General features: G+C 38.9%; 1 protein-coding gene across 6 annotated transcripts in view; it reads right to left on the reverse strand.

The window, feature by feature from the left end:
- FGD4 (FYVE, RhoGEF and PH domain containing 4) overlaps nucleotides 1-21983 on the reverse strand; it is a 240138-nt gene that overhangs the window by 114114 nt on the left and 104041 nt on the right. Inside the window, exon 1 of one of the 6 annotated variants that reach the window (XM_088837231.1) lies at nucleotides 20886-21614. The exons of the other annotated variants lie outside the window; for them this stretch is intronic. The gene's annotated coding sequence lies outside the window, so the exon portion shown is untranslated. Of the gene's footprint in view, nucleotides 1-20885; nucleotides 21615-21983 lie in introns of those variants that run through there. 6 annotated transcript variants of the gene reach the window in all.

Genomic DNA, 21983 nt, shown 5'->3' on the forward strand with positions numbered 1-21983 from the left:
AGGAATGTATATAAGTTAAATACAAGTATTACAGTGCAAAAATGAATACTATAAAACAAAAACAAATTAAAATAGGATGAAGTAAAGATAAAATGGCTTCCCTCCGTGGTAAAGAATCCACCTGTCAATGCAGGAGATGTGAGTTCGATCCCTGGGCCAGGAAGATCCCCTGGAGAAGGAAATGGCAACCCACTGCACTATTCTTGCCCAGAAAGATCCCATGGACAGAGGAGTATGGTGGGCTACAGTCCATGAGGTCGAAAAAGAGTCAGAAACGACTTAGCAACCAAACAACAACAAAGATAGAATACCATTTTAGAAAAAACAATGTGATTCAATCTGCTTTGTTTTTTAGAAATATCTTGGTTAAATATTTCACGATACAGACATTTGAAAGAGTGGAACTAAGTCAATTACTTCCGTACATGGTTTTAATGATTGCCACAGCTGAGATTTGCTGTTCTACAGGGAAGAAGTGCATCACTGGCTACACTTACTAAATCATGATATATATTTTTCAGTCTTCCAGTTATGCAAAGGATTTCCTTGAAATTCTTCTAGTAAATGTCCATCTTCCTAGATGTCTTGAAAGCTGTTGCATTTTTTAATAATTTGGTCTAATATCTTAAAACTACTTACAAAAAATTTAAAGAAGATTTTAAAAAAGACCTGAATTTAATACATACTACTATATATGATATCGATATTAAGAACCTACTGTATAGCATAAGGAACTCTACTCAATATTCTGGAATGGCCTGTATGGGAAAAGGATACACACACACACACACAAAGAAAGAGTAGATTTATGTATAAGAGTAACTGATTCACTTTGCTGTATACCTGAAACAAACGCAACATTGTAAATCAAGTATGCTCCAAAAAAACTGAAAACTGTACTTAAGTTTATGTGTAAGAGGGGGTTGTATTTTTTAACTTTTAAAAGGAAAAGATATATGTCATTTTTGGTGGTAAAAAGAAACAGTAACGGAAACATTTCCAATCATTTAAAAAACTTTCTGTCCATAGAGCACTTTTCCTCTGCTGACTACAGTTACTTTCTCACTGATTCAAATATCACCTTTACCTGAAAAAGGCACGCTGTGTTTATTTCTTCAAATATATCTACTAGATAAGAGCCTGCAAAATATGTACTGTGTCTACTTCTCTCTTTTTTAAAAATAACTTTATTTCTGGACAGCTGGGTCTTTGTTGCTGTGCAGGCTTTTCTCTAGTTGAGACAAGAAGGGGCTACTCTAGCTGTGCTGTGCAGGCTGCTCATTTTAAAGGCTTCTCTTGTTGCAGAGCACAGGCTCTAGGCATGCCGGCTTCAGTAGTTGTGGTACATGGGCTCAGTAGCTGCATCTTCACAGCTCTAGAACACAGGCTCAAGAGTTGTGGCATATGGGCTTAGCTGCTCGCTTGCATGTGGGATCTTCCTGGATCAGGGATTGAACCTGTTTCTCCTGCACTGGCAAGGGGATTCCTTACCACTAAGCCACCAGGGAAGGCCCCATGGCTACCTCTCTTTACATGAAGGGCTAGTAAATAGGGAACATTTGTGTTTTTGGTTAAAAGAAAAAGACACACTGTCTTTGTTTGACAACTCATTTAAGTACTATGCCATGTATAAAACTTAACATTCAAAAAACTAAGATCATGGTATCTGATACCATTCCGTTCCGTTCCGGCGCTCAGTCGGGTCTGACTCTTTGCGACCCCGTGGACTGTAGCCTACCAGGCTTCTCCGTCCATGGGATTCTCCAGGCAAGAATACTGGAGTGGGTTTACCATTTCCTTCTCCAATCTGATACCATTACTTCATGGCAAATAGATGGGGAAACAATGGAAACAGCGAAAAACTTTATTTTATTGGGCTCCAAAATCACTGCAGATGGTGACTGCAGCCATAAAATTAAAAGATGTTTGCTGCTTGGAAGAAAAGTTATGACCAACCTAGACAGCATGTTAAAAAGCAAGACATTACTTTGCCGACAAAGGTCCATGTAGTCAAAGCTATCGTTTTTCCAGTAGTCATGTACAGATATGAGAGTTGGACCATAAAAAAGGCTGAGAGCCAAAGAATTGATGGCTCTGAACTTTGGTGTTGGAGAGGACTTTTGAGAGTCCCTTGGACTGCAAGGAGATCCAACCAGTCAATCCTAAAGGAAATCAACCCTGAATATTCATCGGAATGACTGATGCTAAAGCTGAAGCTCCAATTCTTTGGCCACTTTATGTGAAGAGCTGACTCATTAGAAAAGATTCAGATGCTGGGAAAGATTGAAGGCAGGAGGGGAAGGGGATGATAGAGGACAAGATAGCTAGATGGCATCACCAACTCAATGACCATGAGTTTGAGCAAGCTGCGGGAGATGGTAAAGGGCAGGGAAGCCTGGCATGCTGCAGTCCATGGTGTTGCAAAGAATCGGACAAGACTGAGCAACTGAACAACAACATATAACTTACAAATCTCTGGGTGGTACAAAAGATGTTTGTACCTAAAACGTTAGGGCAGAAAGGAGGCAAGTAAACTTGCCACTGCCTACCTCCCACTTTTCCCTCAGAATTCCTCACCTGTACCTGAAATACTAGGTGTATTCAACACATATACTGAATGAAAGTGCACAAATAGTCCAGCATCACTGACTCGATGGACATGAATCTGAGCAGACGCCGGGAGACAGTGAAGGACAGAGGAGCCTGTTGTGCTATAGTCCATGGGTCACAAAGAGTTAGACACAACTTAGTGAGCAACCAATAAAAAGTGCTTTTTTTTCCAACCCCTTAGGCAAAATGTTCCAAGTTCTAGGATCTGCTTCCTACACGACAATGATTCATTTTTTGCATCCTCAGGGCACGTAATGGTTTCATAAATGATTGCTTTTGAGAAGGAAACTTCTAGAAGACGGGTAGTTTTTCACAGGGATCTTATATACATTTCATCTAATAACTCTTCAATCTTCAGGTTATTCCTGAAATTAAGTCATAATGTTGACACAAATGTACTGTATCAATGTCAAAATTATGACTGTAAAAGTCGGTAGCATAAACAATAAATGCACAAAAATAAATTTAAAAATAAATACACTGGACTTCCCTGGTGGGCCAGTGGTTAAGAATTTTCCTGCAAATGCAGGTCATACAGGTTCGATGCCTGCTCGAGCAAGATCCCACATGCCACAGAGCAACGAAGCTGCACCACAACTGCTGAGCTCGCATTCTATAAGCCAAGAGCTGCAGCTCCTGAAGCCCGTACGCTCTAGAGCTCTGCAATAAAAGAAGCCACTGCAGTGAGACGCTCGCTCACCACAAAGAAGACTAGCCCCTGCTCACTACAACTAGAGAACCAGCACAGGGCAACGATGACCCAGTGCAGCCAAAAATAAATAAAAACGAGAGAGCAGAAGGGCTTTGAGAGGTCAGACAGCTGCATTAAAAAAAAAAAAAAAGGAAATACACTAATTTCGAAAATAAAACTCTCCAGGACAATTTTAACTTGAATTTTTCCAAAACTTTAATCATATTCTCTATATCAGTCTAGATATGAAGACTACCCAAACTTATAGTTTGATTCTAAGGATAATAATCATGATAATGAAAAATTAAGAAAATTCCATGATTCCATTTTCATCTAAAACTAATTGTGGATAATATTGGTAAAGAAATATTTGAAACAGAATGTCATCATAATAAAAGATAAAAATTTAAATAATACTATTTTTTATCCCTGAGTTAAATGCTTTTAAATTATAAGATCCATCCTAAAGAAATTGTTATCTAAAGTAATGGAGCAGCGAGAGGCTAAAAGGAGATACCCCATGTCTAAGGTCAGGAGCGGAGGCCGTGAGGACATAACCCACATCCAAGGTAAGAAGCAGTGGCTGCCCTTTGCTGGAGCAGCTGTAAAGAGATACCCCACATCCAGGGTAAGACAAACCCCAGTAAGACACTAGGTGCTGAGAAAGGGCATCAGAGGGCAGACAGACTGAAACCACGATCCCAGAAAACTAGCCAATCTGATCACGTGGACCACAGCCTTGTATAACTCAACGAAACAAAGCCAGGCCGTGCAGGGCCACCCAAGATGGCCGGGTCATGGTGGAGAGGTGTGACAAAACGTGGTCCACTGGAAAAGGGAATGGCAAGCCACTGCAGTATTTTTGCATTAAGAACCCCATGAACATTATGAAAAGGCAAAAAGATAGGACACTGAAAGATGAACTCCCCAGGTTAGTAGGTGCCCAATACACTACTGGAGATCAGTGGAGAAATAACTCCAGAAAGAATGAAAGGACGGAGCCAAAGCAAAAACAACATCCAGTTGTGGATGTGACTGGTGATAGAAGCAAGGTCTGATGCTGTAAACAGCAATATTGTATAGGAACCTGGAATGTTAGGTCCATGAATCAAGGTAAATTGGAAGTGGTCAAACAGGAGACGGCAAGAGTGAACATTGACATTTTAGGAATCCGTGAACTAAAATGGACTGGAATGGGTGAATTTAACTCAGATGACCATTATACCTACTACTGTGGGCAAGAATCCCTTAAAGAAATGGAGTAGCCATCATAGTCAACCTAATAGTCTGAAATGCATACTTGGATGCAACCTCAAAAATGACAGAATGGTCTTTGTCCGTTTCCAACTCAAACCATTCAATATCACAGTAATCCAAGTCTATGCTTCAAACAGTAATGCTGAAGAAGCTAAAGTTGAACAGTTCTATGAAGACCTACAAGACCTTTTAGAACAAACACCCAAAAAGGATGTAATTTTCATTATAGGGGACTGGAATGCAGAAGTTGGAAGTCAGGAGGAAACAGGCAAATTTGGCCTTGGAATACTGAATGAAACATGGCAAAGGCTAAAAGAGTTTTGCCAAGAGAACGGATTGGTCATAGCAAACACCGTCTTCCAACAACACAAGAGAAGACTCTACACATGGACATAACCAGGTGGCCAGCACCAAAATCAGATTGATCATATTCTTTTCAGCCAAAGATGGAGAAGCTCTATACAGTCAGCAAAAACAAGACTGGGAGCTGACTGTGGCTCAGATCATGAACTCCTTATTGCCAAATTCAGACTTAAATAGAAGAAAGTGGGGAAAACCATTAGACCATTCAGGTATGACCTAAATCAAATCCCTTATGATTATTCAGTGTAAGTGAGAAACAGATATAGGACCTAGATCTGGTAGAGTGCCTGGTGAACTATGAATGGAGGGTCGTGATATTGTTCAGGAGACAGGGAGCAAGACAACCCCCAAGGGAAAAAAAAATGCAAAAAAGCAAAATGGCTGTCTGAGGAACCCTTAGAAATAGCTGTGAAAAGAAGAGAGGCAAAAGGCAAAGGAGAAAAGGAAAGATATACCCATTAGAATGTAGAATTCCAAAGAATAGCAAGGAGAGATAAGAAAGCCTTCCTCAATGATCCCTGCAAAGAAACAGAGGAAAATAGCACAATGGGAAAGACTACAGATCTATTCAGGAAAATCAGAGATGCCAAGAGAATATTTCATGCAAAGATGGGCTCAATAAAGGACAGAAATGGTATGGAGCTAACAGAAGCAGTAGATAAGAAGAAGAGGGGGCAAGAATACACCGAAGAACTGTACAAAAAAGATCTTCACGATCCAGATAGTCACTATGGTGTGATCACTCACCTAGAGTCAGACATCTTGGAATGTGAAGTCAAGTGGGCCTTAAGAAGCATCACTACAAACAAAGCTAGTGGAGGTGGTGGAATTCCAGTTGAGCTATTTCAAATCCTAAAAGATGATGCTATGAAAGTGTTGCACTCAATATGCCAGCAAATTTGGAAAACTCAGCACTGGCCACAGGACTGGAAAAAGTCAGTTTTCATTCCAATTCCAAAGAAAGGCAATACCAAAGAATGCTCAAACTACTGCACAATTGCACTCATCTCACACGCTAGCCAAGTAATGTTCAAATTCTCCAAGCCAGGCTTCAGCAATACGTGAACCATGAACTTTCAGATGTTTGAGCAGGTTTTAGAAAAGGCAGAGGAACCAGAGATCAAATCGCCAACATCCACTGCATCATCGAAAAAGCAAGGGAGTTTCAGAAAAACATCTATTTCTGCTTTATTGACTATGCCAAAGCTTTTGACTATGTGGATCACAATAAACTGGGGAAAATTCTGAAAGAGATGGGACTACCAGATCACCTGACCTGCCTCTTGAGAAATCTGTATGCAAAGCAACAGTTAGAACTGTACATGGAACAATAAACTGATTCCAATAGGAAAGGGAGTATGTCAAGGCTGTATACTGCAACTTATATGCAGAGTACATCACGAGAAATGTTGGGCTGGATGAAGCACAAGCTGGAATCAAGACTGCTGGGAGAAATATCAATAACCTCAGATATGCAGATGACACCACGATATGGCAGAAAGTGAAGAACTAAAGAGCCTCTTGAGAAAAGTGAAAGAGGAGTGAAAAGTTTGTTTAAAGCTCAACATTCAGAAAACTAAGATCATGCCATTCAGTCCCATCACTTCATGGGAAATAGATGGGGAAACAGTGGAAACAGTGGCTGACTTTATTTTTGGGGGCTCCAAAATCCCTGCAGATGGTGATTGCAGCCATGAAATTAAAAGATGCTTACTCCTTGGAAGGAAAGTTATGACCAACCTAGACAGCATATTAAAAAGCAGAGACATTACTTTGCCAACAAAGGTCCATCTAGTCAAGGCTATGGTTTTTCCAGTAGTCATGTATGGATGTGAGAGTTGGACTGTAAAGAAAGATGAGCGCCGAAAAATTGACGCTTTTGAACTATGGTTTTGGAGAAGACTCTTGAGAGTCCCTAGGACAGCAAGGTGATCCAACCAGTCCATCCTAAAGGACATCAGTCTGAATGTTCACTGGAAGGACTGATGTTGAAGGTGAAACTCCAATACTTTGGCCACCTGATGTGAAGAGCTGACTCATTGGAAAAGACCCTGATGCTGTGAAAGATTGAGGGCAGGAGGAGAAGGGGACGATAGAGGATGAGATGGTTGGATGGCATCATTGACTCAATGGACACGAGTTTGGTAAACTCTGGGAGTTGGTAATGGACAGGTAGGCCTGGCATGTTGCAGTCCATGGGGTCTCAAAGAGTCGGAAACGACTGAATTACTGAACTGAACTAAAATGAAACAGGCACTGAGAAGGCAAAATAGTAATTTGTATCAAATACCAGAAAACTTCAAATTATCTACTTTTGCCACTTGGGGTGAGCTATCCTAAACAAAGTATACACATAAAAATGACTGTGTAATGTTATTTGGAAAAGGAGAAAATTAGAAGAAACCTAATAGTTTAATAAGTTATTTTTATAAATATAGTCCTTCCCCCAAGATAAGGTCATCTCAAAGTATTCAGAGGTCACACAATATTTGCTTATTTGAATGAGTTAATAAAGAAGCTTTACTAAGCATTTAAGTAATTTTGGGCCTACTCACATAAAAATACTGACTTGAACTTGCCCAATTTAAATTAGGGTAATTTACAGGCCCCTTATAGTATTATATAATAAAGGTCCCAGTATTATGTCACAGATCTGTATTCATTAGATAAATTATCATCTCAAACTAAAGTGATAAGTTTCCTATTCTTTTTCATTAAATAATGGATTAAAGTTTTGGTATACCTAAAACTTTCTTCTAGAATTGCCTAAGAGCTCTCCTGGAGTTTGAAATGAGATTTTTTTTTTCCTATTAAGATAAACATTATTATATTTTAAATATAAGAGTTCATACTAAAATATCAGTTTATAATTTACATAACTTGTAGTTATGACGTACATCAATGTAAGTAAGCATATATGCTTACAATAGATTACCTTTATTAGCCAGCATGGTTATCTAAAAAATCTTGCATATTATGTGCAAACAGAAAATGTTAATGCTATTAACCCCAACTTTAGAGACAGACATTCTTGAGTGTGAATTCAAGTAATCCTTAGTCAAGCATTACTATGAACAAAGTCAATGGAGGTGATGGAATTCTAGCTGAGCCAGTTCAAATCCTAAAAGATGATGCTATTAAAGTGCTGTACTGAGTATGTCAGCAAATTTGGAAAACTCAGTAGTGGCCACAGGACTGCAAAAAGGTCAGTCTTCATTATAATCCCAAAGAAAGGCAATGCCAAAGAATGTTCAAACTACTGTACAATTGTGCTCACATCACATACTACCAAGGAATGCTAAAAATCCTTGAAGCTAGGCTTCAACAGTATGTGAACTGAGAACTTCCAGATGTACAAGCTGGATTTAGAAAAGGCAGAGGAACCAGAGGTCAAATTGCCAACGTCCTTTGGATCAAAGAAAAAGCAAGAAAATTCCAGAAAGTCATCTACTGCTTCACTGACTACACTAAAACCTTCGACGAACTATGGAAATTATGGAAAATTCTTAAAGGGATGGTAATACCAAACCACCTTACCTGCCTCCTGAGAAACCTGCATGCAGGTCAACAGGCAACAGTCAGAACCAGACATAGAACAACAGACTGGTTCCAAACTGGGAAAGGAGTACGTCAAGCCTGTATATTGTCACTCTGTTTATTTAACTTATGCAGACTCAGTCACTTTAGTCTTGTCCAACTCTTTGTGACCCTATGGACTGTAGCCTTTCATCCTCCTCTGTCCATGGGAGTCTCCAGGCAAGGATACTGGAGTGTGTTCCCATGCGCTCATCAAGGGGATCTTTCCCACCCAGGAACAGAACCTGCATCTCTGCATTGCAGGCATATTCTTTTTTTTTTTTTTTTTTTGAATCCACATGAAGGAGGCACACGAACGACTGGATTACAAGAGTTACAGGAATGAGGGCTGCTCACTTCCCAGAAACTACAGCTCACAGAAAACCAACAAAGGCACAAGATACAGACCATTTACTTATGAATGTGTTAAACTCAAGAAAGTCCACATTATTCCTACAACATGTTGAAAGTGCTTCAGCATTCACATAATACTAATTTTCTTACGGTTCTGGTTAAATTATATATACCAGTTTATAACAAATGGTAAAATCTGTAACTCTGTTCAAAGTTTTAAAAGATTACTTAAGAATAGTTTCTTGTATTTCTATGCCACCTTTATAGTTGTGGTTTCTCATTTCTTAATTAGTAAACTCAGCGTGCAGGTTCTAGCCCAGGCTAATTTATACACTTCCTGAAGGAACGGCCTCTTAAATCCACAGAGTGTTGAGGTGGGGAGCCCTCAACCACGTCAGATTCGTTGCACATATGATAATATACATGTTTCAATCCATTCTCCCAAATTATCCCACCTTTGCCCTCTCCCAGAGAGTCCAAAAGACTGCTCCACACATCCGAGTCTCTGCTGTTGTCTCGTATACAGGGTTATCGTTATCCTCTTGCTATATTCCATATATATGTGTTAATATACTGTATTGGAGTTTTTCTTTCTAGCTTACTTCACTCTGTATAATAGGCTCCAGTTTCATCCACCTCATTAGAACTAATTCAAATGTATTCTTTTTAATTGCTGAGTAGTACTCCATTGTGTAAATGTACCACAGCTTTCTTAACCATTCGTCTGCTGATGGACATCTAGGTTGCTTCCATGTCCTGGCTATTATAAACAGTGCTGAGATGAACACTGGAGTACATGTGTCTCTTTCAATTCTAATTTCCTTGGTGTGTATGCCCAGGAGTGGGATTGCTGGGTCGTATGGCAGTTCTATTTCCAGTTTTTTGAGGAATCTCCACACTGTTCTCCATAGTGGCTGCACTAGTTTGCATTCCCACCAACAGTGTAAGAGGGTTCCCTTTTCTCCACACCCTCTCCAGCATTTATTGCTTGTAGACTTCTGGATAGCAGCCATTCTGACTGGTGTGAAATGGTATCTCATTATGGTTTTAATTTACATTTCTCTGATTATGAGTGATGTTGAACATCTTTTCATGGGTTTGTTAGCCATCTGTATGTCTTTGGAGAAATGTGTTTAGTTCTTTGGCCCATATTTTGATTGGGTCGTTTATTTTTCTGGAATTGAGCTGCAGGAGTTGCTTGTATATTTTTGAAATTAATTCTTTATCAGTTGCTTCATTTGCTATTATTTTCTCCCATTCTGAAGGCTGTCTTTTCACCTTGCTTATAGCTTCCTTTGTTGTGCAGAAGCTTTTGATTTTAATTAGGTCCCATTTGCTTATTTTTGGTTTTATTTCCAATATTCTGGGAGGTGGGTCTTGGAGGATCCTGCTGTGATTTATGTCGGAGAGTATTTTGCCTATGTTCTCCTCTAGGAGTTTTATAGTTTCTGGTCTTACACTTAGATCTTTAATCCATTTTGAGTTTATTTTTGTGTATGGTGTTAGGGAGTGTTCTAGTTTCATTCTTTTACAAGTGGTTGACCAGTTTTCCCAGCACCACTTGTTAAAGAAATTCTTTTCTCCATTGAATATTCTTGCCTCCCTTGTCAAAGATAAGGTGTCCATAGGTGCAAGGATTTATCTCTGGGCTTTCTATTTTGTTCCATTGATCTATATTTCTGTTTTTATGCCAGTACCATACTGTCTTGATGACTGTGGCTTTGTAGTAGAGCCTGAAGTCCGGCAGGTTGATTCCCCCAGTTCCATTCTTCTTTCTCAAGATTGCTTTGGCTATGCGAGGTTTTTTATATTTCCATACACATTGTGAAATTATTTGTTCTAGCTCGGTGATTCTTTATGAATCTGCAGGCAGATTCTTTATGGCTGAGCCACTGAGGAAGCCCTATATGCACAGTTCAGTTCAGTTCAGTTCAGTCACTCAGTCGTGTCCGACTCTTTCTGACCCCATGAATCACAGCACGCCAGGCCTCCCTGTCCATCACCAACTCCTGGAGTTTACTCAAACTCATGTCCATCGAATCGGTGATGCCAACCAGCCATCTCATTCTCTGTTATCCCTGTCTCCTCCCACTCCCAATCCCTCCCAGCATCCCAATGTGAAATGCCAGGCTGGATGAATCACAAACTGGAATCAAGATTGCAGGGAGAAATATCAACAATCTCGGATATGCAGATATCATTCTAATGGCAGATACCATTCTAATGGCAGAAAGTGAAGAGGAACTAAAGAGCTCTTGATGAAGGTCAAAGAGGAGAGTGAAAAAGCTGGCTTGAAACTCAACATTCAAAAAATTAAGATCATGGCATCTGGTCACATCACTTCATGGCAAATAGATGGGGCGGGGAGGAATGGAAATAGTGACAGATTTTATTTTCTTGGGCTCCAAAATCACTGGGGATGGTGACTGCAGCCATGGATGCTTGCTCCTTGGAAGAAAAATTACGACAAATATAGACAGTGAATTAAAAAGCAGAGATATTACTTTGCTAATAAAGATCCGTATAGTCAAAGCTATGGTTTTCCCAGTAGTCATGTACAGTGTGAGAGTAGACCGAGTGTTGAATAACTTATACTTTTGAATGGTGGTGTTGGATAAGACTCTTGAGACTCCCTTGGACAGCAAGATCAAACCAGGCAATCCTAAAGGAAATCAACCTGAATATTAATTGGAAGGATTGATGGTAAAGCTAAAGCTCCAATACTTTGGCCACCTTATGCAAAGAGCCAACTAACCGGAAAAGACCCAGATGCTGGGTGCTCTGATTGCTCTTTTTTTCAGTTTCAGTTCTGTAACACTTCACTCACTCAGTAGAGTATGAACAAGAAAAATGCTCTCCCATTTGTCAAACCAATTTGGGTACTCTCCCGTATCCATAAATGCCTGGTGGAATCTTAAATCTGCCTTAGCATAAGTCATTATAGACCTTAAAAGAACTTTCACATAATCCAATCCTTGCCTATCACATCTTTCAAGATGTGACTCAAATTCATTGCCTCATGCTTTTATCCCACAGACTCTGGCAGCCCTTCTATTACAATTTAATATCTCTTTCACAAAAGCTACTTGCTTTACATACCTTCCCCTAATATCTAATTGAATTTTTTAAAATAATCATTCCAAAGTAAATCTCTTTTTCTAACATGGGGGGTTGAAAAGGACTTTAGAGGTCATCTAATTCTTCATTCCTGATAGATGAACCTATTCCATGGTATGTCTTATCAATGTTTATCTAATTTCTATTTGAATAGTACCAGTGATAGGAAAAAGCTTTTGAACAGTGCATCCTACTTTTTAAAAATTTATTATGAAATCCATCCGTAAGTTTTTATTATACAATTTGTAACACTACTACATATTAGCTTAGTTACTATTACTTCACCTAGAACAAGTTTATCTTTCCTGCCAGATTATAATTTGCTTTTTTGAGTATTTTTTATAAGTATAAAATTATTATATGGCCACTGTTAATCATTTAAAATCTACAGAAAAATTATAAAGACAACAAAAGTGATTCTAAAATCTAGTGTTTGGTGTAATTCCCTCTAGTATTTTTTTCTATGTATTATATAAAATGCAACCTAGTACAGCATACACAACATAATTTACATTTCATTGTAAGTATCTTCCTACACGTTTTGAAAACATGTCTTTAATATTTGCATAACCTACAATCTCATGAACAGTCATTAGCCATTTTCCTATTTTTGAACATGTTAGTGGTTTCCCATTTCTTCCCATTCCCACTGGAGAATGTGATGTGATGTGATAAATGATTTACTAGATCAATCAGTAATTTCCTACTGGCAGATCTCTAAAACTTGGACTGTGAGGTCAAAGATCATGAACATCCTTAGTTCTGTTGATACAAGTAACAAAAAGTGTGTTCTTCTATTTGCTTACTTTACCCCGCTTTCAAGGAGTTCTTGTTTTACAGAACTTTCTGAGTAGGTAGCTAAGTCAAGTGACCTTGTTATTCTATGATCACATCTGACGGGACCAAGGGTAAATGCTGACCAAAGCTTAGCCCATCAGAGTCTAAGTCCAAGATATCAGTAATTGGAATTTCTGTGTTTCTACCAGGCACTGGTACTAGGAAGTGGTATAATCGAGATTTGCAATAGCCATGTTTTGTTTTGGCGGGTTATTTTTTGCCATGCACACAGAAATGCGGAAGGAGTTAGTCTGAAGGACAGGAGTTATAACAGTCCTGTTTGCAGGCTCCTCTGAGGCCTAGATGAATTTACTGCCCCTTGGCTCCTGGAGATGCCTTTTATTTTTTCTATATATCCCTCTTTTCTCTTGAATTATATTTTCTTCTATTCCTGGCCACAAAGGTTCTCTAGTTAAGATAAAACATATTACTACATTGTTTCCCCAAAAGTTAAATCAATGCATACTGTAATCTGAAGTTACATTGTTATCGAAGCATATGGAGGTTCCAATGGAAAATACAACCATTCAGGAAATTTTTTGCCAAGGTAATGAAAGAATATTTATTTTGTATATTTTTTTGACTGCCAGTTATATAAAACTTTTTTTCTCATATATTAGGCATTTGTGTTTCCTCCTTTTTGAAGTATCTCTTCATGTTAGATATTTAGTTAGCTTAGTCACACAGTTGTGTCTGACTCTTTGTGAGCCCATGAAGTGTAGCCTGCCAGGCTCCTCAGTCCATGCAATTTTCTAGGCAAGAACACTGGAGTGGGTTGCCATTTCCTCCTCCAGGGAATCTTCCCAAACCAGTAATCAAATCCACATCTCCTGTGTCTCCTGCATTGCAGGTGTATTCTTTACTCACTGGGTCACCTGGGATGTACCTACACAAAACTTTTCCCTCATGTATTAGGCATTTGTATTTCTTCCTTTATTAAGTATCTGTTCAGTTCCTAGATAACTATTTAAGGTCTTCTTAAACACAGTAGTCATTTATTCTCTCCGTTTGTCTCTTTGGAATCTTGTTTCTACACCACTGCTATCATAACATTTGTTATATTTTTCTGTCTAGGTTAATGCAACGGCTTTCTAATTGAAACTGAGCATAATAATAAGATTATAGGATTGAAGTTGAACAGATCAAGGTTTTAATCCTAGTTCATCATTTAATTATTAGTGAACTTGAAAACAGTATGTATCTAATAGGAACAGTTTTATTTATTCAATAAAGATAAATTCCAGCTATTTCAAATGTTTAATAAAGGTTAAATGAGATGATAAATGTATTCTGCATGGTCTGACATATAGAAAACACAAAGTTGGTACTGCAGTTGCAGCAGTTGTATTGTAAGCATATTTAAGCTGGCCTGAACTGAACCATATACGATTTGCAAATATAAAACACCTGTACCAGAAAGCACACAAACACAGGTGCGGTAGTTAAAGGCAACAATGCTCTTGGTCTCTGTTGTGGGAGTCAGACAGATCATGAGCCTGCTGCTCCCTCTTACTGCATACAGCATGACCCCTAAATACAAAAGGAATTATTTCATCTGGTGCCTAAGCAAAACAGCAGCAATCTATTCCAACCCTGGGAAAAAAAAAACAAAAACACATGCTGGATTGGACTTAATAAATTGATCTCCAAAGTTATGCCCTCCTAAAGGAATTCTCAAGGGCTTTTTGGACTCTGTGCAAGTTTTACTTAATGTGCTGACTTTAAAATCTAAAGAATAAATATGACTTAATTATATTGTAGTGGTAATGACAGCATAAGAAAAATCTTGCCTGGTATGGATGAAGATGAGAAAAAGAAGAACTCAGGTTGCCTTGGAAGTTGTTCTCTCCAACATTTTCATCATTTTAACTACCAGTTATCTTTTTAGATGATAAAACTGAAGATTTATTCCTCAGATGTTTAAAACTATTCAAAGGTTCCTCATTCTTTGTAGGATACAGTTAAAACTTCTATGCAAACCAAGGTTTCCATTCTCAAATCCTGTCCTGCCTTACTTAGCTCAAATTCTCCACTCAGCTACCAGCACACCTCCCTGCATTTGCTGCCCAGACTAGAATTCCAAGCGGACGTTACCTGTACAGTCGACCACCTGTTCCTGTCTCCCACATCCCTCCTGCACTGTGTCACCAATCATACTGAATGGAGCTGACTGGTTAACAGATTGTTAGTCGAGTATCAGGTGAGCACAGACCTGTGAGAACATGTCTAATCATGTTCTTTATGCAGAATCTAGCAAGGGGAGGTGGATGTGCAAAAAGTCTTCTTTTGGAAGTGATGAATACATTTGTGGCATAGATTGTAGTGATGCTTTCACACGTGTACACATGCACGGGTGCTAAGTCACTTCAGTTGTGTTTGACTTTTTGCAAACAATAGACTGCAGCCTGCCAGGCTCCTCTGTCCATGGGACTCTCCAGGCAAGGGTACTGGAGTGGATTGTCATAACCTCTTCCAGGAGATCTTCCCAACCCAGGGGTAGAACCCGTGTCTCTTACATCTCCTGCATTCACATGGGTTCTTTACCTCTAGTGCCACCTGGGAAGTCCCTTATAAGTGTATATTTATCTTTAAAGCTCTTGAAGTTACACACATTAAGTATATACAGCTTTTTGTATGTCAATCATGCCTCAATAAAGGGATTTTTTTTAAAAGCATTTGTTAAAATAAATGAATGGGAGGGATGAGAGAGGGAATGGAAGAGATCAAAGAAAAATTATCCTATAGAGAGAAGGCTAATAGTACTCCCAGGTTCTCACTGCCAACCATAGAAAATTATTTTAATATTCATGGGATTATTACTGAAGCCCCTCAGAGAACCAAATGTTTTTTTAATATTATCTCCTTTAATATCCACAATAACTCCAGAAGTTCTAACAAATGGGGAGACAGGTTTAAGTAACTTGCCTAGAGACCTCCAGAGTAGACAGTATGTGCGATGGGACTAATCTAGGTCTGCTTGTGCTCTTAGCCATTGTACTGAAGTAGACACTACTTCCCTTGCTATCCCATTAAATTCTGACTTTGAAAAAGAGCATGTTGTCAACATTAGGAGAAGGCAATGGCAACCCACTCCAGTACTCTTGCCTGGAGAATCCCATGGACAGAGGAGTCTGGTAAGCTGCAGTCCATGGGGTCGCGAAGAGTCGGACGCGACTGAGCGACTTCACTTTCACTTTTTACTTTCATGCATTGGAGAAGGAAATGGCAACCCACTCCAGTGTTCTTGCCTGGAGAATCCCAGGGACGGGGGAGCCTGGTAGGCTGCCATCTATGGGGCCGCACAGAGTCAGACACGACCGAAGCGACTTAGCAGTCAACATTAAGTTCTGAAAGAAAAGACAAGTGGTATGGTTTTGCAGCACCAGGTGAACAACGAATGGTCCTGATGACAGGCTTTCCTCAATTTCCACGGGAATAAAGTGGGGATAACAACACATTCCTAGCTTTCCTGGATCAACCTCGTGGCTTATCATTTGTGACTCAGCTTATATGAGATCTCCCCTAATTTCTTCATCACTCAACATAAAATTTGTTGCTCTAAAATCCCTTAACACATTACATTTTGTCTTCACATACTCGTCACTATTCAAAATCACACTGTTCATTTATTTTTTTAACTATGTTTTCTCTGTCTCCCTCTCTGTTACATAAGTTCACTAAAGAATCTGACCATTGTGTTCCATGCCCTGTCCTCCACACCTCCAACACTGCCAAGCACAGAGTAAATGTTCAATAAATATGTGATAAGTGAATGATAACAATAACAGAGCCAAAGAGGCAATGTCTCAGTGGACAGTAGGGGGTCCTGAGCAAGGTGAAGCAGGTGGGTGGGGTGAGCACAACAGAGCAGAAGGAGGCCAGATAAGCAAACAGGTTTTATGTCTCCACCAATGTCCACAGAAGAAAGTGCATTAACTTGTTACAGAAGTATACTAATCAGGTGACAGCTGTGCCCTAGAATGGAAGGGTGTTTGACCTTCAGGCTGTCCTCCTCAGTACTCCACTCCCACCCACTCTGGGCTCCAAAATCACCAAGCAACATCCTGATCACAATTTTACGAGTATAAACACAGATACAAGGGCAAGAATCTGCAAACTAAGAAACACACACATCTAGTTGACCTGGCAGTTACTTTTTAACGTTTAGGCATTTATGAAAATATATATTTCTTATGACCCTGATTATTGAGGGAATTATCTTTCAAAGTTGCCGCTCTTTGGGCACATTGAAAATTGTATCTGTGAGACTTTAGGGCAATACCCCAATGTTCTGTTCCTCATGAAGGTAACAATGTAGGAAGTAAGTTGGCTTTGCCTGTATCTTTTTACTCAACATGTGATAGTCAACATTAGCTGTTTCTGCAACTCAAGTTCTGTGACCCTGGACAGGCTGCTTAATTCTTATGGGCCTCAGATTCTTCTGACAGATCCAGTCTTTAAATTATGTGAAAATAAACATCTAGCAATGTAAATAGGGACCTAAAAAATCTAACAGATTTCATCTGCTTGCCTTATGGAAATACATCTTGCCTCGTAATTCATGAATGTGGGGTCAGGGCCAGGAAATTGGCAAAAATTTAAAAACAACACAGGAATTCAGCAGACAGGGAAGAAGGAAACAACTACTTACAGGGGAAGTCAGTAACTCAACACCTTTATTGTTCTTTACAAAAGAACAATGTAGCCCCCACAGATTAGAGTTATCTGTAAAACTATGGAAGTTTTTTCAGATAAGGTATCCCTAGATACTCCCATACAACTCCATCAAGTCATCACTGGGCTTTTTAAGTGGCGACAATTGAATGAGAAAGGCATTAGTATATTACACAAAACTGATCCAAGGATCTGCTTCTGCCTACATAGACCCATGCACTGCCAATGTATAGAAAGTTTGCCTTTTCACTTAACAGAAGCATAGAAGCAGTTATAAAAACAGAAGAAATATCTCAGAAGAAACTGATGATAATCAACTATATGACATACTCACAGGAAGAAAAATCCTGCCAAATGCAACCACCTTTGAACCACAGCTTTTGGGTGAGTTTACATCTATCATGTGCACATTTTATAGGCATCACACCCTGCAGCTCTATATCTAACCCAGCAATGCAGAATTGTACTGACGCACAATGTTAACGACTCATTCCAAGCACTTCTTGAAACCACGGCAATATGGAATTGTGGGAGAGGGCAAAAGAAGGCAATTTTCAGTACGTCTATTTTAAAAAGTCACATTTTTATGCAAATGGCTTCAATACTACCAGGAACATGAGAACAAAGCAGCATAAGTGATGACAGCATAAGCAGGTTCTTCTTCCCTTCAAATCCCTAGCACTCCATCGCCTGTCCAACGGTCAAATGGACCATCATGGCCAAATACAGTTAACAGCAAAAACAGATTATAAATCAGTATCTCAAAAGCAAAAGAGAGAGTCAATTTAGAAGTAAGACTGAATGTGGTAATAAGAAAAATGTAAGAATTTAACTGATGTTTATGAGCTCTGTGGTCTACTTGTTGAAATAACTGTCAGGCAGCCTTCCAGCATAAAGTGTCAAAGAAGCAGAAAGACTTGCCTGTTCGTACTGCACCAGTGGTGGATTGAGATACTGTCTACTCAGATTGCTATGGATTTGAATCATTTCAGGTACTTTATTCAGTTTCCAATTTTTTTATCTATATAATAATACCTTTATAAGAAATAACCCTGAATAAGGGTTGCTTTACATATTTACAAACATAAAGCTAAATTTTCCATTTAGTAAAATCTTAAGTCGTATTGAAGGAGACTGAAAAGCCTCATGCCATTCAGAAGTTGGAAAAGGGTCAGAAAGCACTGAATCTAGCACCTCCCTCCACCTTCAGAGACAAGGAGAGTGAGAACCAGGAAGCAATGCTTCCCAGCTGACCTGACATTATCAACTTGTTACCACAAGACTGTGGACATGATGGTAGGTGTCACCACTGACAATGTTTGTGAATGGCAGTGAACATCTCACCACGAGCAATACCAGGTCCAAAAACCATATTCCCTCAAGGAACTACACATCGTGGGACTGAGCACTCCTGTCCCCCAGGCACCCTACTAAGAATCACAAGTGTTCCAGGGACTATCCCGCTAACCACTCCTCTTCACCAATTTTAGAAAGTATAACCCTAGGCTTCTTGTCAGTGGCTGATGGACCAAAGTTTTTCAACACTTTTTAAATACCCTGTGGCTTTATTGTTTATTACTCAGAAAAACTCAGCCAAGAAATATATTAATAAACACGTTTACAAGTGAGAACAAATAAATGCCTGCCAATACCTATAAATGCTGGGACACATTCTGTGTAAATATCCACTTTAAAAAAAAAAACACAATCTTACAACTTTAACTCAGTAACAATCATAATAGTAAGGAAATTCACAAATACTTAGGGAACTTGAGAGGTGTATTGATTTGCCCAGTTCACTTCAACTGCTTGAGTAATCACATCCCAGGCACACAGAATACTCTAGAGTACTTCATACCCATTCAATCACAAGCCTTTTCTGGTTTCTAACTGAACTGAAGATACAAGGTAATTAAGGTAACACAAACAGCCTAAATGTACCTGCTTTTAAATTATCTCATTTCCTCTCAAAACTTATATTGCTTATGAACAACTGTTTTCATGAGTGAAAATTTCAAGCAAATAATACAACATTCACTTAAAATTTTTTTACAGATGCTGGTAAGGAAATTTTCAGGCAGATACATGTCTATTGTTAGTGAAAAAGATGCTTTTTAGAGGTAGCATGTACCTGATCTGATCTTGCATATTAAAAAATTGAGAATTATAAGAATAATACAATGTGAATAGCCCAGTAAGCACAAAAGAAGGTAAGAATTTTAACTACAATAAGTCAACAACAATAAATACCAAGAACCCATAATTAGCAGTCAGGCTTGAAAACCTGAAGTAAGAACATGAGTCCTTGACCAGTACAAGGTTATCTAATTTTATTCTACAATCAGAAAAAGAAAATCAAAGTAAGGCCTGTTAACAATGACCTGTTCTAGCTCTCTGGGCAGCCACTGACCCACTGACATGAACGTCCAAGATGACAGCAGAACAGCACAATTAGAGGAACTAAAGCTGTTAGCAAATCCTCTCTTTGCAACCCCTTCCCATATCAAATAAAAATGGCAGACCCAGCTAGATGCACATATCCCTGGCACTATGGTTTAAATGACAGGAAAACTTACACAAAAGAAGTATCCAGAGTATAGACAGCACTCTTTTTGTTTTTCACTTCTATGTTTTAGGGCACAGTTTTGGGGAAGGGTATATACAATGCTGCCTTACAAAGGATATAGAAGTCCCTTGTTTGAGCTACCGACCTCTTAGCCACACAGAAAAATGTCAGTCATCCATTTGTTAGCACCAAAATCTCCTTCTACTGCTTACAATATGCACCACACATTTTAAGGGGCTGTTCAAACAGAAAAACAAAGGAAGCCCTTGAAATAGAAGCAGATCTTCCGAGCTTTGCCCTTTCCTTTATCACTATGCCTATATGCCTGCTGTTAAAGCACTGTCACATTGTTTCCACATGCTCAAGCCCTTGAAACTTGTGCAAAAGCATTGCAAAATTAACTGCATAAACATCACATCACAAAACATGAGCTAGTAATGTTAAGCCAGTCACATGGGCCAGAATAATGATGAATAAAATCATAACCTACAAATGTCCCTGACCTGAGACATTTTCTTATTTGAAGAAGACGTTGAACACGTTGTGGCCATTGAGTGTATTTCGAGTATTGGTACAATTAACTCTGAGAAACCATTTAAAATTACTGTCTTTTTGCCACTTTCAGAAGTCATAATACAATCTTGACTAAATTTTTAAAGATTAAAAAAATTATTTCTTTTTTCAACATATAACTGAGCTGCAAAATCAATACAACAGAAGTGTGTAATGCTGGAGGCTCCTTACAGAAGAGCTTACAGCTCCCTTTCCTAGAACCACATGCAGATAATGCCCCACACCAAACATAGTACAAACGGGATACACAGTACTAGAATTACTTACCTTATAAAAGCTGAATTTATTCCTCTTGGTTAGTAGTCACAAATGGTTAAGAAGTAAAATTCCCTTCATCTGTTCTTCTAGTGAGCCAAATCTAGCTCCCATTAACCCAGTCCATTGCAGATAATTCCACACTGCACACGCTCCCAGTTCCCACCCCAGCAAGGATAATCACATTCCAACGGGGAGTGAACAGATGGTGGATTCCATGGTAACCAGCCCTCCTAAGGCGATTGGTAGAATTGTGTGACTACTGCTTATTGGGTAACAATCGCTGTCTTTGTGCTCCAGCCTTGCAAATCCTAACGGAAGGAACATATAGCCACTCACATGTGCAGGGGCTTGCCTAGCAGGTGTTTGGCTATTTAAACAAGGCAATGCAGGCCAATTAAAAGCTGTCCTGCAAATCTACCCTTGAAGGTACAAAGCGTTAACATGCCAGATAGTGTCCACTGCTCATTCACAGAAAAAGGTCACATGAGGCTTAACTTGACAAACAGAAAATAAAACTTGAAAGTAAACTTGAAAATTCAAGATAACGCATTCCAGAAATCTAAGCTGTATCAGCAAATCCTTTCTGTTGATTTACAATCCACATCAGAAGTGAAACTGGTTTTGTATTTAGACTTTTTAAAATAAAATTTTCAAATTTGTAAAACTTAGCTTGAAAATAAGTTTTCAAAATCAACTTCTATAAAGATACAAGTATTAATTTTTTAAACTTAAATGAATTCATTTTTACTGTTTTTGTTTTCTGGGAGAGAGGGACAGGCTACTGAACTTAACATTTGCATTAGGACCTTATCCAATTATATGACTGAAATCTCTTGGTTATGTATTCTCTACAGGCTTTAATTTGTTTCTGCATCCATGAAAGATCAATGCCGATTCAGCAGGAAAAGAGCTTCCCCAAATTCATGGTATTCAAGGAATCAGAGAATATGTCCTTGGAAGAGCAAAATGACTGGATAAACCTCTCTTTCCAAGAATTGCAGACTTCTACACCTAACTATGTATTGAACATCTCCACCTGAATATTTAATAAAAATCTTGAACATAACATCCCAAAACTTAACTCCTGACTTCTCCCCCAAATCGGCT

The sequence above is a fragment of the Moschus berezovskii genome, chromosome 6, assembly GCF_049115385.1.
Source record: "Moschus berezovskii isolate FMDL1 chromosome 6, NW_MosBer_1.0, whole genome shotgun sequence".
NCBI lineage: Eukaryota > Metazoa > Chordata > Mammalia > Artiodactyla > Moschidae > Moschus > Moschus berezovskii.